Raw genomic sequence first — 15,736 nt, 5'->3', positions numbered from 1 at the left:
GGCCCAGGTGAGATTACAAGGCATTCTGGGGAAGTGGAGCAAAGGCTCATGGGGATTGTAGTCCTGTATTCGAGTCTATTTTTTACAGTTAACCTTTAGCATCAGATATAAATCAGTTAAAACTTCATAATCTGACTCCTCTCTAATTTTCAAGTCTTCTTATATTTTCATTCCCTCTGTACATTATTGTTCTTGATCAGTTACATCCAACTCTTCATGTTCTCATTTGGGGTTTTCTTGGTAAAGCTACTGAATTGACTCACCATTTCCTTCTGCAGCTCATTGTAGAGGCAGAAACTGAGGCAAACAGGGTTAAGTGGCCTACTCAGGGTCATACAACTAATGAGTACCTGAGGCCAGATTTGAACTCAGGAAAATGAGGACTGACTGACCTGAGACCACCTGAGAAATTGCTCAGACTAATATTCAGAGAAATTCAAGTAGAAAACAGCCCTGTGTGCTTCAAGGATGTGTGTGAGATTCATTCCAGAATACTAGCTTTCCATTCACTCCTGCAATCTCTTCAATCCCACAGGCCATTGCAGGAAGTTTAGATTTTGGCTATGTTCCTACCCTTTCAGAGCCAATGATGAGCTGATATCCCTTTGCCTGTGGATGAGAGAATATTGCATTGCTCCTAAGGAAGGAAGAAAGGTTGCTCTCATTGCATTAATACAAGCAAGACCATAACTAAGGTAAGTCAACTGGGACTTTGCCCCCAGGTTAGGAAAACTTGGGAATTTCATTCTTGGGTAAGCTTACTGTTTGCTCAACCCCACCTACAGCAGTAGACAACTTGGAATGGGCTTCTTCCCTCAGAACCCTTGGGATTTGTCTGCTTTAGAACCTTTCAGAGCTATTACCATTTGCCTCAGGAGAAAAACAGTTCCAAGTATAGCTCTTACTGTAAGAGGAATATGGTATGGCAAAAACTAAGCATAGACCAATATCTCATACCATATACTGAGATAAAAATAAAAATGTATACGTGATCTTAAAGTAAAGAGTAATACCATAAACAAATTAGGGAACATGGAAAAGTTTATCTGTCAGATAGTTATATGGAAATGGGAAGAATTTATGACCAATAAATACAAAGAAAACATTACAAGAAGTAAAATGGATAATTCTGATTACAAACAAAACCAATGCAACCAAGATTAGAATGGAAACAAATCATTGAGGAAAAAACTTTTATAATATCTCTAACAAAGGCCTCATTTATCAAATATGTAAAAAACTGTATAAAAATACAAATCATCCCCCAAATGATAAATAGTCAAAAGATATGAACAGGCAATTCTCAGATGAAGAACTAAAAATTATCTATACTTATATGAAAAAATGTCCAAATCACTAGTGATTTAAAAAATGCAAATTCAAACAACTCTGAGATACCACCTCCACCTATCAGATGGGCTAATAGAACTATATATCCTTTGATCCACCAATACCACTACTAGGTCTATATCCCAAGAATATCATAGAGAAGGGAAAAGGAACTTAAATATTAAAAATATTTATAGTAGGTTTCCTTGTGGTGGCAAAGACCTGAAAACTGAAAGGATGTCCACCAATTGGGGAAAGGCTGAGGAAATTATGGTATGTAGTTGTAATGGGATGGTAATGAACAGGATGAGTTGGGGAAATTTTTGAAAATTTGCATGAAGTGATGCAAAATGAAGTGAGAACCATGAGAACAATGTATGCAGTAACAGAAATATTCCGTGGAGGGAAGAAGGGAGGCAGACAATTTGGATTGCAAAGGTCAGAAAGCAATTGTTAAAAAAAAAAAAAAGTCTCTACATGAAATTAAAAAAAATAAAATTAGTTGACCAAAAAATATATAGTTTAAAAAGCCAAAAAAAAAAAAAGGAATATGATTCTTCTCCTGACAATCCTTTCAAATATTCAGAGAAACACAATATTCGTCATGTTTCTTTAGTAAGGACATTGATGAACAAGATATGAGATATCATAGAAATATAAAATATAAAATTTGGCAACTGCTTGGTAATGTACTGGAGGAGGGGAGGAATTAAGGATGACACAGAGATATTGTGCCTGGACAGGTAAAAGGATGGTGATACTGAAAGAATAAGGTACTGACTTACCAACTGAAGATATAAAATCAGCCTGAGAGATTGGTATTGAAGTATTTGATGGTTATACCTCAGTTACTCAACCTACAGAGAGATTCAAAGTATGAACCTCCCTGCCCCGGGCCAGTAGATACCACTAGTTAGAGAGCAAGGAGTTTTATAAAAATAGATATTTTATTGACATAAAATGATAAAAGGATATTAAATAAGGAATACCTAATCTAGGTTGTCTAGCTAGGGTTTTCCCTACCTATGTAGCCCTCACAGACCACTCTTGGGATCTTGTAGGACCTAGGCCTAAATCCCTTCTTACCAGCTAACTATAAACCCAAATAAAACCACTATCTGACTCTAAACTAATCTACCTAATAAGGATTAACAAAAAAGAGGAAGAGGAAAGGACTCACGGGTGAATTTGAGACTTTAACTAAAGCTTAGGGTTGGCTGCACTATATAACCCAAAGTTCCAGGTGGCAGCCTTTGGATTACCTTGGCCAGGTGGAGTTCTGGCAGATGGATCACTGGCAGATGGTCTCTGTACCTCAGGGAAAACAGTCCACTCCAAAGCAAATTCTCAACCAAGGAGTCACTAATCTCTCCATGAGATTACAACTACCAAGGGAAAATCTATCATAGCAAAACCTCCTTACAGCTGAGTGGAAAGAGGGCCAAGAGTGAATGACTGTTAATGCCAGTAAAATTCCCACAATCCTTCTCTCCTTCTCAGAATCCTCTCCTAGAACTTGTATCCAAATTCTCCTCTTTTCCTCTTAAAGCTAATCTGTGAACTTTACTCTACCCTTACTTACTTCCTGCAATATCTTCAACAATATGGAAAAGGGGAAGCTGGCTCAGTAGATAGAGAGCCAGTCCTGAGTTCAAATGTGACTGTGACATTTTCTTTTTTGTTGTGGTTTATTTATTTAATTAATTAATTTTGAATATTTTTCCATGGTTACAAGATTCTTGTTCTTTCCCTCCCCTCCTCCAACCTCCCCTCCTATAGCCAATGAGCAATTCCACTGGGTTTTACATGTGTCATTGATAAAGACCCATTTCCATTTTATTAGTATTTGCATTATGGTGATCATTTAGAGTCTACATCCCCAATCATATCCCCATCAACTCATGAGATCAAGCAGTTGTTTTTCATCTGTATTTCTACTCCCAAAGTTCTTTCTCTGGCTGTGGATAGTGTTCTTTCTCAGAAGTCCCTCAAAATCGTCCTGTATCATTGCATTACTGCTAGTAGAGAAGTCTATTGTATTCAATTGTGCCACAGTGTATCAGTCTCTGTGTACAATGTTCTCCTAGTTCTTCTCCTTTCACTCTGCATCAATTCCTGGAGGTCATTCCAGTTCACATAGAATTCCTCCAGTTCATTATTCCTTTTGCCACAATAGTATTCCATCACCAGCAGGTACCCAATATGTTCAGCCATTCCCCAATTGGAGGGCATCCCCTCATTTTCCAATTTTTTTTTTGCCACCACAAAGTGCAGCTATAAATATTTTTGTACAAGTCTTTTTCCTTATTATCTCCTTGAGGTATAAACCCAGCAGTGGTATGGCTGGATCGAAGGGCAGGCAGTCTTTTAATGCCCTTTGGAGATACTTCCAAATTGTTTTCCAGAATGGTTGGAACAATTCACAACTCCACCATAGTAACACATCCCCTCCAATATTTATTACTTTCCTTTGCTGTCATATTAGCCAATCTGCTAGGTGTGAAGTGACATCTCAGAGTTATTTTGGTTTACATTTCTCTGATTATAAGAGATTAAAGAAGTTTCATAGTCGTTTGATGAGTATGACACTGAATAAGTAAATTAATTTGGTAGCATTGTCATTTTTATTATATTAGCTCATCCTACCTATAAGCAATTAATATTTTTCCAGTTATTTAAATATAGTTTTAATTGTGTGAAAGGTGCTTTGTAGTTGTATTCATATAGCTTCTGTGTTTTTCTTGGCAAGTAGATTCCTAAATATTTTATATTATCTAGAGTGATTTAAATGGGATTCTCTTTATAACTTTATAACTCTTGCTGTTGAGATGTGTTGGAAATATCTAGAAAGGCTGATGATTTATGTGTATTTATTTTGTATCTTGCAACTTTTCTAAAGTTGTTGATTATTTCCACTAGCTTTTTAGTTGATTCTAGGATTCTTTAAGTAGAACATCATATCATCTGCAGAGTGATAGTTTAGTCTCCTTGTTGCCTATTTTAATACCTTCGATTTCTTTTTCTTCTTTGATTGCTACTGCTACTGTTTCTAGTACAATTTTAAATAATAGAAGTGATAATGGGCATCCTTGCTTCACTCCTGATCTTATTGGGAAGGCTTCTAATTTATCTCCATTGCAGATGATGCTTGCTGATGGTTTTAAATATATACTGTTTACTATTTTTAGGAAAGGCCCTTTTATTCCTATACTTTCTAGAGCTTTCAATAGGAATGAGTGTTGTATTTTGTCAGAGGCTTTTTCTGCATCTTTTGAAATAATTATGTGAATTCTGTCGGTTTGGTTGTTGATGTGGTCAATCATGTGGATGGTTTTCCTAATATTAAACTATCCTTGCATTTCTGGTATAAATCCCACCAGATCATAGTGAATAATTCTTGTGATCACTTGCTAGAGACTTTTTACTAGTATTTTATGTAAGATTTTTCCATCTATGTTCATTAAGGGGATTAGTCTACACTTTTCTTTCTCTGTTTTTGATCTGCCTGGCTTTGGAATCAGTGCCATATTTGTTTCATAAAAGGAATTTGGTAGAACTTCTTTGCTTATTTTGTCAAATAGTTTGTATAGTATTGGGGTTAGTTGTTCTTTGAATTCTTGATAGAATTCACTTGTGAGAGAGCAGCTGGGTAGCTCAGTGAATTGAGAGCCAGGCCTAGAGATGGGAGGTCCTAGGTTCAAATATGGCCTCAGACACCTCCTAGATGTGTAACCCTGGGCAAGTCACTTAATCCCCATTGCCTAACCCTCACCACTCTTCTGCATTGGAACCAATATATAGTATTGATTCCAAGATGTAAGGTAAGGGTTTTAAAAAAAAAGAATTCACTTGTGAATCCATCTAGCCCTGGGGATTTTTTCTTAGGGAGTTCTATGATGGCTTGTTCAATTTATTTTTATGATATGGGATTATTAAGTAGTCTATTTTTCTGTTAATCTAGGCAATTTCTATTTTTGTAAATAATCATCCATATCACCTATATTGCTGTGTTTATTGCCATATAATTGAGCAAAATATATCTTAATGATTAACTTAATTTCCTCTTCATTAGAGGTGAGGTCACCCTTTTTATCTTTGATACTGTTAATTTGGTTTTCTTCTTTCCTTTTTTTATTAGATTAACCAGTACTTCATCTATTTTATTTGTTTTTTCAAAGTACCAGCTTCTAGTCTTATTTAATAATTCAATAGTTCTTTTACTTTCAATTTTATTAATTTCTCCTTTAATTTTTAGAATTTCTAATTTAGTTTTTTATCTGGAGATTTTTAATTTGTTCTCTTTTGAGTTTTTTCATTTGCATGTCCAATTCATTGACCTCTTCCCTCCCTGATTTGTTAATATATGCACTCAGGAATATAAACTTCCCCCTGAACACTGCTTTGGCTGCATCCCAAAAATTTTGATATGATGTCCCTTCATTGTCATTCTCTTCAATGAAGTTATTAATTGTTTCAATAATTTGTTCTTTAACCAACCAATTTTGGAGAATCATATTATTTAATTTCCAATTAATTTTTGATTTGCCTCTCCATGTACCCTTACTAATTATTATTTTTATTGTATTATGATCTGAAAAGTTGGATTTATTATTTCTGCTCTTTTGCATTTGTTTTCCATGTTTTTATGCCCTAGTACATGGTCAATTTTTGTGACTGTACCATGTGCTGCTGAAAAGAAGGTGTATTCCTTTTTGTCCCTATTTATTTTTCTCTATATACCTATTCATTCTAATTTTTCTAAGATTTCATTCCATCTCTTTCCTTTTTCTTATTTATTTTTGGTTTGATTTATCTAGATCTGATAGAGGAAGGTTCAGGTCTCCCTTTAGTATAGTTTTACTATCTATTTTCTCCTTAAACTCAAGTAGTTTCTCCTTTAAAAATTTGGATGCTATACCATTTGGTGCATATATATATTGAGTACTGCTATTTCCTCATTGTCTATACTGTCTTTTATTAGGATGTAATTATCTTCACTATCTCTTTTTAATCAGACTTATTTTTACTTTGGCTTCATCAGATTTCATGATTCTTACTCCTGCCTTCTTTTTCTTAGTTGATGCTCAATAGATTTTGCTCCAGCCTTTACCCTGTGTGTGTCTGTGTGTGTCTACCTGCCTCATGTGTGTTTCTTGTAGACACATATGGTAGGATTTTGGTTTCTGATCCACACTGCTATTTGATTCTATTTTATAGGTGAGTTTGCCCCATTCACATTCAGAGTTACGATTACCACCTGTGTATTTTGATTTTGATTTCTTCTCCTAATCCTGCCTTTCCTTCTTTCACTATTTCCTTCTCCACCAGTGTTTTGCTTTTAATCAGTCCTCCTAATCCCCACCCTTATTTTATTTTCCTTCCCCATCCCTCCCTTCTTATTCCCCTTATATTTTTTCTATAGGAACTATTGAATTCCCTCCCCAATCTCTTTCCTCCATTTTGGTACTCCCCACCCCAGTTCCCCCATAAGTTTTTCCCTCTCAACTTCCCTGTAGGATAAGATATAATTAGATACCCAAAGGACCTATTTGCTTTTTCCTCTCAGAGTTGATTCTGAGAGTAAGGTTTAAGTATTACCTATTAGCACTCTTTTCCTCTCCTTCTTATAATAGTATTCTTCACATCCCTCTCCCAGGTGCCTCTTTTTATAGTACAATTTATCCTATTTTTCTTATTCCTTCAAGTTTTTCTTGATGCCATCTTCTATTTTACCCCCTTTTATTTTTTTGTATTTTATGTATCATCTTAACCCACTTAGTACTCCAACCACTACCTATGAATAATTATTCTAACTACTATGATAATTAATATAATTTTTGAAAGTAACAAATATCATTTTTCCATATAGGAGTATAAACAATTTGGCCTTACTGAAGCCCTTAAAAGAAAATAAATTTTTTTCCTTCCATTTGTTGTTTACCTTTTCATATTTCTCTTGAGTTTTATATTTGGACATCTAATTTTCCATTTAGTTCTGATCTTTTCTTTACAAATACTTGGAAATCTTCTATTTTGTTAAATACTCATACTTTTCCCTGGAAGTATAGAGTCAGTTTTGATGGGTAGGTGATCCTTGGTTGTAGGCCCAATTCTCTTGCCCTTCTGCATATCATATTCCAAGCCTTGTGGTCCTTTAATGTGGAGGCTGCCAGTTCCTGTGTAATCCTGACTGAGGCTCCTTGATATCTGAATTGTCTCTTTCTGGCTTCTTCCAATATTTTCTCCTTAGCCTGGAAGCTGTGAATATTAAAACTGCTCAGATTGTACCTTGGAAGATTTGGTTAAGTTTTTCGCTTATTGTAACAATGGAGGTACTCAGTAATGTATTGAGAACTTTTAAAATTACTCCACCCTGCTCAGACAGTGCCTTAGGGGAAAATAAAGTTGCAAACTCCTGATTGAACAATGAAAAATCCCTAACTCACACTTACAGTAAAGCTAGAACCTTAAGCTAGGTCTATTTTTAGATCTAATACAAAAGGGTGCTAAGTACCTATAAAAGTTAAATTAGTACCTAAAAGGTCAAGCAACTTACAAAAGGCAAGCTTAACAAAAGAGGTGTGAAGTACTCAGAGGATTTAATCTAACCAGAGAAGTTGAGAACAAATGAAGATGAGAACTAAGAATGGGCAGTCCTGGGGAAAAGTGTCTACTGTTGGTAGACATGAAAATTTAGGGGAGGTGACATAAGCGAAAATTTCTTTAAAAAGAGAAGTCAGTTCAGGTAATTAAAGAGGATTGGAAGTTAGGTTGGTTTGGATGTCAGTTTGGAGTTGGTTGGAGTTCGGAGTTGAAGTGAGGACTGGAGCTTGCTTGGAGACGATCTTGTGGTGAGTGATAAAGACTGACTTGTTCTCCCTTAGGCTCAGGCCTAGGCCATTTTGGCCTAGGTTCTTTTCTACTGCTTGGCTATTCTCTCTCTCTCTCTCTCTCTCTCTCTCTCTCTCTCTCTCTCTCTCTCTCTCTCTCTCTCTCTCTCTCTCTCTCTCTCTCCTTCCCTTAATTCCTTCATTTATATTAATTAAAATCTCCATAAATCTCAGCTGACTTGGGTATTTTCATATTTTGGGAATTTCCCATGGCAACCACTTATTTTTGATTTTAAGTCAAAACACTAAAATTTATCCTTACAGTTTGGTCAAAACCTTTACAGAGTTTGGCATTTACAGTTTTTTAACATTCAAAGTTTTGGCAACCACATTTTGGCACTTACAAAGCTCTTGAATTTGGCAATTCCATTCCTGAGTTTTGTTTTGTTTTTGAAGATTTCACATAGAGGGTGATCTATGGACTCTTTCAATGTCTATTTTGCCCTCTTGTTCAAGAATATCAGAGTAGTTTTCTTGGATAATTACTTGTAGTATGATATAAAGGTGTCTGTTTATTTCCAGGTTTTCAGGTAGGCCTATGATTCTCAAACTGTCTCTCCTGAAACTGTTTTCCAAGACAACCATCTTCTCAATGATAAATTTCATGTTTCCTTCTAATTTGTCATTCTTTTGACTTTTTTTTTATTAATTCTTGGTGTCTTGTGAGATCATTAGCTTCTACTAGTCCAACTCTAGCTGTTAAAGACTGATTTTCAGCTATAATCTTTTGATTTTCCTTTTCAGTCTGGTCTATCCTTCTTTTCATGGTTTCTAGCAGGTCAATTCTGGTCTTCATTTTGCTTACCATTTCATTTGATTTCTGAACTTCTTTTTTCCAAGTCTTTTAAACTGTTGTTTTCTTTTTGAACTATTTCCAACTTTTCTTGCCAAGTTTCTTCTATCTTTCTCACTTCATAAATCATCTCAAATCTGAGCTCCTCCAAAGCTCATGACCAAATTCCATTTTGGGGGGAAGGTTTGAATGTGTTTGCTTGTTTGTCATCCTCTGCTGTCTCCTCTGTAGTCTGGGGGTTTTCTCCATAGAAATTATCAAGGATCAAGGTTCTTTTTCTTGTTTTTTTTTTCTGTTGTTGTTTTATGTAATTACAGATTATAATTCCTGAGTGTTGGCCGCCATTTCTGTGCTGATTCTTTCTTTCCTTCCCTGTCAGAAGTCTGAGTGAGGAGGGCAGGTTCTCTGTGTATGGAGCTTCAGAGCTGTTTTTGCCTGAGACTATTTTTCAGTCTCCACTGGCTTGCTGTGCACAGCCCCAATCTGCCCTAGCTCCATACCCAATCCCCATGTTCCTCAGCTTCCTGGGGTCCCAAGTCTCACTGCTCTCTGGAGTGAGTCTGTGGTGTCCTCAACCAGCCCCCAAAGAACCTAGAAATTGCCCTGTGCTTACTCCAGTTCTGACTCTGGCACCATAGGTGGTGTGGGGGAGGGGTGATCTGTGTGCATTTTGATAAAAGTAATTTTACCCCCTCATAGCATGGGAATGCCCAAACCCTGCCTACCTTCAAGGCTATACCCTACAGATGAGCCCTCTCACTCATTTGATTTTGGTTTTTGTCCTTTTGAGTCACTTTATATTGGTATATGGTAAGGAGAGGAAGTTCCTTGTGTCTACTCTGTGATCATTTTATCCTGGAAGTCCTTCAACACTTTCTTACTCTGTGACTCTGTGCAAGTTACTTAACACCAATTATCTAATCCTTATTGCTGTTCTGCCTTGGAACCAATGCTTAGTATCAATTCTAAGGCGGAAGATAAGGGTAAAAAAATAATAATATGAGAGATCAGAAGAGAGGAAGGTCAATCAATCAATAAACATCTGTTAAGCACCTACTTAATGGTAAAGACAGTGTTTAGTTCTGGGGATCCAAAAACATATAATCCCTGTCCACAGGGAGGCTACAATCTAATAAGGGAAATGACAAGCCAACAAAAAAAAACAATCTATCTACAGGATAAATAGGAAATAATTAAAACAGAACCAAGAGAGATTAGGGAAGCCTTCTTCTAAAAGATGGGATTTTAAATAAGACTTTAAGACAGTAATTGGCTTGGGGCAAAAGATAAAGAATCTTGTTTTAGATATGTTGAGTTTCAGATTCCTATGTGATGTTAAAAAAATTGAGAAGGATCTGTCAAGGTCAAAGCTGTACCCTCAACAATGAAAGGATTAAAGCTTTCAGCCCAGGAGCATCACAAAGAAAATCTAGAGGTCAGGAGTTCAGTCTTGAATGGGATGAAGACATAGTTAGTCTTCACACCTTCCTTAAAAAGGAGGTCCTGAAAGGAACCAAAGAGGCCACAAGAGTATTTCAAATCGTGTGAAGAGATTTCTATAGTGGGAAAAGTGGGAAAGTCGGAGAGCAGCCTAAAGAGGAATGAACCTAACTCTGACTCAAAAGAGCATGAGCACACAAGCTCTTGTTATCTGACTACATTTATATTTATCGCCCACCCATCTTCAGGTCAGATGAGGGAATTGTCTTGCTAGGAAACCTCCCCTTCTTTACTTAGAGACAGAAAGAAACCTAGAAACAAAACAGAGAGAAAGGCTAACACGTCACACAGGCAAAAAAAAGAAAAAATAGCAGACCTGGGATGGGAAACTCCAATCCTAAACCATTTTCTCTGAGCTATATTCTTTTCAAAGCTCCACATGTCTTTAAGGAGAAAGATCTCCTAAAAAAAAAAATCAATCTTTCAATCAACAAGCATTTATTGATTATTTGCTCTGTACTAGGAATCCTGCTAGGTGCTAAGAATACAAAGGGAAAAGCAGAAAACAGGCCTGCCCTTTGGGAGCTTAAAATCTTGGTGATTCAAAGGAATAGAAGATCTATTCTTCTGTTAATAAATTCAAATAAATATTTTAGGTACTTTGTAAATGTAGAGCCCTTCCCCATAAAGTCACAGAATCATGGGATACCAGAGTTGGAAGGAATCTCAGGGACTGTCTGGTTCTACCCATATGCAAAGAAGCATCCTCACTGCAACTAATTCTGGAATTTTGACAAACTCCACACACACACACACACACACACACACACACACACACACACACACTTTATTTATTTTAAACATTTTTTTCTTCTTAAAATTTGAGTTCCCTCATTCCTTCCCCCACCCACTGAGAAAGCAAGCAACAGGATATAAATTATACCTGTGAAATCATAGAAAATATATTTCTATATATTGCAAAAAAAAAAGACAATGAAAATTAAGGAAGAAAATTATGCTTCGATTTGCACGTGGAGTTATTCAGTTTCTCTTTGGAGGTAGATAGCATTTTTTCATCATGAGTCCTTTGAAATTGTCTTACATTATTGTATCCAAAGGCAGCGTGGTAGCACAGTGGATAATATGCCAGACCTGGAGCCATGAGGGACCTGAGTCCAAATCCAGCCTCATATGCTAACTGCATGATCCTAGATAAACCACTTAACCCTCAATTTCCTCATCTATAAAATGATCTAGAGAAGAACATGTCAAACGACTCCAGTATCTTTGCCAAAAAAATCCCCAAAAGAGAACATGAGATCACTAATGGTATCCTCTTGGTTTCTAATTATTTGATACCACAGAAAGAGCTGCCATGAATATTTTTGTACATGTAGATCCAGATCTAGATTGTTCTCAAGAATGGTTGGCTCAATTCACTACTCCACCAACAATTCATTTGTGTACTAATTTTTCCTCATCTCCTTCAGTATTTTATATTTCTGAAAGGTATGAGATTATACCTGACAGTTGTTTGAATTTGCTTTTCTCTAATCAATAGTTTTAGAGAATTTTTCATATGATTATAAATAGTTTTGATTTCTTCTTCTGCAAACTACCTATTCAAATTCTTTGACCATTTGCCAATTGGGAAATGGCTCTTATGTTAAAGAATTTGACCAAATACCCATTAATTGGAGAAATGGGTCTTTTAATGTAAACATTTTTATATTACTTTATTTTTCTATGATACCTTCTAGCAAAATGTCATTTCCCCCTGATTCTCTCTTTTAATTGTGTCTTTTTTTTGCTTTTGCTTTTGCTTTGTCTGGGATCATGATTGTTTCCCCTCCTTTTTTTCTTACTTCAGCTAAAGCATATGAGTTTCTTCCTGCCTTTTATTTTAACTTTTCATGTATGTTTCTGTTTCACATGTTTCTCTTCTACACTACACATTGTTGGATTCTGATTTCTTATCCATTCTGCTATCAAATTCCATTTTATGGGTGAGTTCATTCAATTCACATTCACAGTTATTGTATATTTTTCTCCATCTCCTTTTCTTCTGTTTATTCTTTTTTCTTAGTTTTTATCCTATCCTTCCTCAAAAACCTATTTTGCTTGTAACCACTGCTTCTCTTAATCAGCCCTCTCTTTTATCAATCCTCTTTCTATCTCCTTTCATTTCTATTTATCTATTGGATAAGATAGATTTCTATACCTAATTGAGTGTGGTTCCCTCTTTGAGTCAATTCTAATGAGAATGAAGTTCAAGCATTGACCCACCCATCCCCATTTCACCTTCAGCTATAAATGCCCTTCCTTGTGCAGCTATTTATGTGAAAAAAAATTCACATCTACTTCTCTTTTTCTCACCCTTACATTCTTTTTTGTTATTTTATTTTAAACCCTTTCTGTCTTAGTATCAACTCTTAAGACAAAGGAGCAGCAAGAGCTAGGCAATCAGGGTTAAGTGCTTTGCCCAGGATCACTTATATAGAAAATCTCTGAGCCAAATTTGCGCCCAGGTCTTCCCAACACTAGTGCTACCTATGCACTGTGCTAGCCAGCTGCCTCCCTAAGGTCTTTTTTTTCTGAAATAATTCCAACATAATTGACTCATACCCATACCTTCTTTCTATGTAAACTCCTTTTAACTACTCTAATAATAAAAAAGTTCTTAGGAGTTACAAGTATCAGCTTCCCATAGAGAAATACAAACCATGAAACCTTTTGAGTCCTTTATGATTTCTTTTTCATGTTTACCTTTTTGTGCTTCTCTTTGGTCTTGTGACTGAATGTCAAATGTTCTATTCATCTCTGACCTTTTCATCAGGAATGCTTAAAAGTCCTCTATTTTATCCAATATACAATTTTCCAGTTTTACTGAATATGTTATTCTTGGATGTTATTCTTGCTACTTTGGCTTCTAGAATATCTTATTCCAAACCCTCCATTCCATTAATATGAAAACCACTAAATCTTTTTTTGATCCTCACTGTGGCTCCATGATTTTTGAATTGTTTCTTTCTGGCTGCTTGCAATATTTTCTCATCAATCTAAAGCTCTGAAATTTGGCTTTTATATTCCTAGGGAGTTTTATTTTGGGATCTCTTTCAAGAGATAATCAGTAGATTCTTTCAATTTCTATTTTACCATGTAGAACTCCAATATTGAGAGAAGCTTTCTTTCACAATTTCTTGAAACATGATATCTCAGCTCTTTTTTTGTTGTTGTTCATGACTCTGATAGTCCAATAATTCTATAGTCATCTCTTTTCATTCGTTTTCCATGAAAGTTGTTTTTCCAATGAGATATTTCCCATTTTCTTTTATTTTTTCATTCTTTTGACTTTATTTTATGTTCTCATTGTCTCATAGAGCCATTAGCCTTCACTATTCTAATCTTTAGGAAATTGTTTTCTTCATTGAGCTTTTGTATCTCCTTTTCCATTTGGCCTATTCTGCTTTTCGAGGAATCCTTTCCTTTGTGTCTTTTTTAACATTAAGTCAAAATTTTTAAGACATTATTTTATCAATATTTTTGTGCTTCTTTTACTAAACTCAATTATAATTTTCTTTCATCACTCCCATTTCTTTTCCCAATTTTTCTTCTATCATTCTTATCTCTTTAACTCTTCCAGGAAGTCTGTGTTTAATTAACATTTTTCTTTGAGGGGTTTTTGTACCTGTCTTCATATTGTTTTCTTCTGAATATATTTCTTGGCCTTCTCTGCCTCTGTATAGCTTTTTATGGACATTTTTTTCTTTTGCCATTTGCTCATTTTTAATCCATTTCGTGACTTTGGGCTTTATGTTAAAGTTAGATTCTGTGCACCTTGGGGTGGCATGGCAAGCTTTAGGTTTTTTTGTTTTGCCTTTTTTTTCCCAGAGCTATTTCAGGGAATCTGTGTGCTTTTGGTGTTTCTAGAGGGGTGTCATCCTGGCAAAAGTATGGTCACTGCTCTCCTGGAGTGCTTTAGTCTTTACCCAGGAAAAACTCCTGATAGGCTACAGCTCTGAGCACTCCTCTTGGCCCTCAAACTATAACCAGGTCCCCTCTTCCTTTGTGACCAATCATAAGCACTCCTCTCCACTCTGGAACTATGACCCAGAAGTACATATAGACAATAAAGTTGACAATCAACACCAGTTCTACACAGTGCCAGAAAAAGATCACCTGTAATTTCTCTCTGACCACTTGCCTGATCATTTTACCCTCTCTGTTTGGAGAGTTCCTGAAGCTGCTGTTGCTACAGCCCCTGTGGGTACCATCATTTGTGTGTGCTTTGGGCAAGCCTCCACCCAGATGTCACAGACCTCTCCTATGAACCATCTGAGTTTCCTTAGATCAGAAAAATGTCCCATCCTGACCTTTTGTTGTGTGCTTCAAAATTTGACTTGACTCATTTTATAGTTGTTTGGAAGGGAACGTTGAGAGTTCAGTTGGATGGTTGCCTCTACTCTGCCATCTTCATAAGGTCTACAGTTGAGTTATCAAGGCACTGTCTTGGGTAGACTCCTGGACTTTAATAAACACTGACCAGCTATGTGGCCCTGGGCAAGATAGTGAAACTCTCTTGGACTCAATTTCCTCATCAATCATTATTTCAATTGAAATAATCTATGCAAAAGACTTTGCATAACCAAATGTTCTGTATGAGTGGGAGCTGTCATTGTTATGTCAATGACTCCAATGACTCATAGAGGTATGGTCATAGATAATGCCAGCAGAAAGCAGGCCCTAGCAGGTCTCACTAAACTGGAAAGCATCCAGGTACAGACCTGGCAGTGCTGTCAGAAGGTCAACATGGCTAAGCTTGGGAAAGCGCATCACCAGGAGGGTTGACTACCAAGTGATTTTTTAAAATCTCTTTCCTTCCATACTGGCATAAATACTGTGTATTGATTATAAGGCAGAAGAGTGATATGGACTAGGCAATGGGAGGTTAAGTGATTTTCCCAGGGTCACACAGCTAGGAAGTATCTGAGGTCAGATTTGAACACAGAACCTCCCATCTCTATGCCTGATTCTCAATCCACTGAGTCACCTAGCTGCCCCTGCCAGCTGAAGATTTTTTTTTTTAACCACATCACTGTCTGAATGATGAGCAGAAGCTAAAAAGAGGACAATTTTGGCTTGATTTTTGCTGAGGGAAATTTTGCTAACCTTTAGAACTATCCCAAGAAAAAAAACAGATTATCTAGGGAATTAGTGATTATCAAAGGTCTTTAATCACTCACTGGGAATATAGAGGAAATTCCTCTGAAGGGAGGGGCTAACT

Source organism: Monodelphis domestica, chromosome 3 (assembly GCF_027887165.1).
Source record: "Monodelphis domestica isolate mMonDom1 chromosome 3, mMonDom1.pri, whole genome shotgun sequence".
NCBI lineage: Eukaryota > Metazoa > Chordata > Mammalia > Didelphimorphia > Didelphidae > Monodelphis > Monodelphis domestica.
Note: the sequence above shows the minus strand (reverse complement) of the source record.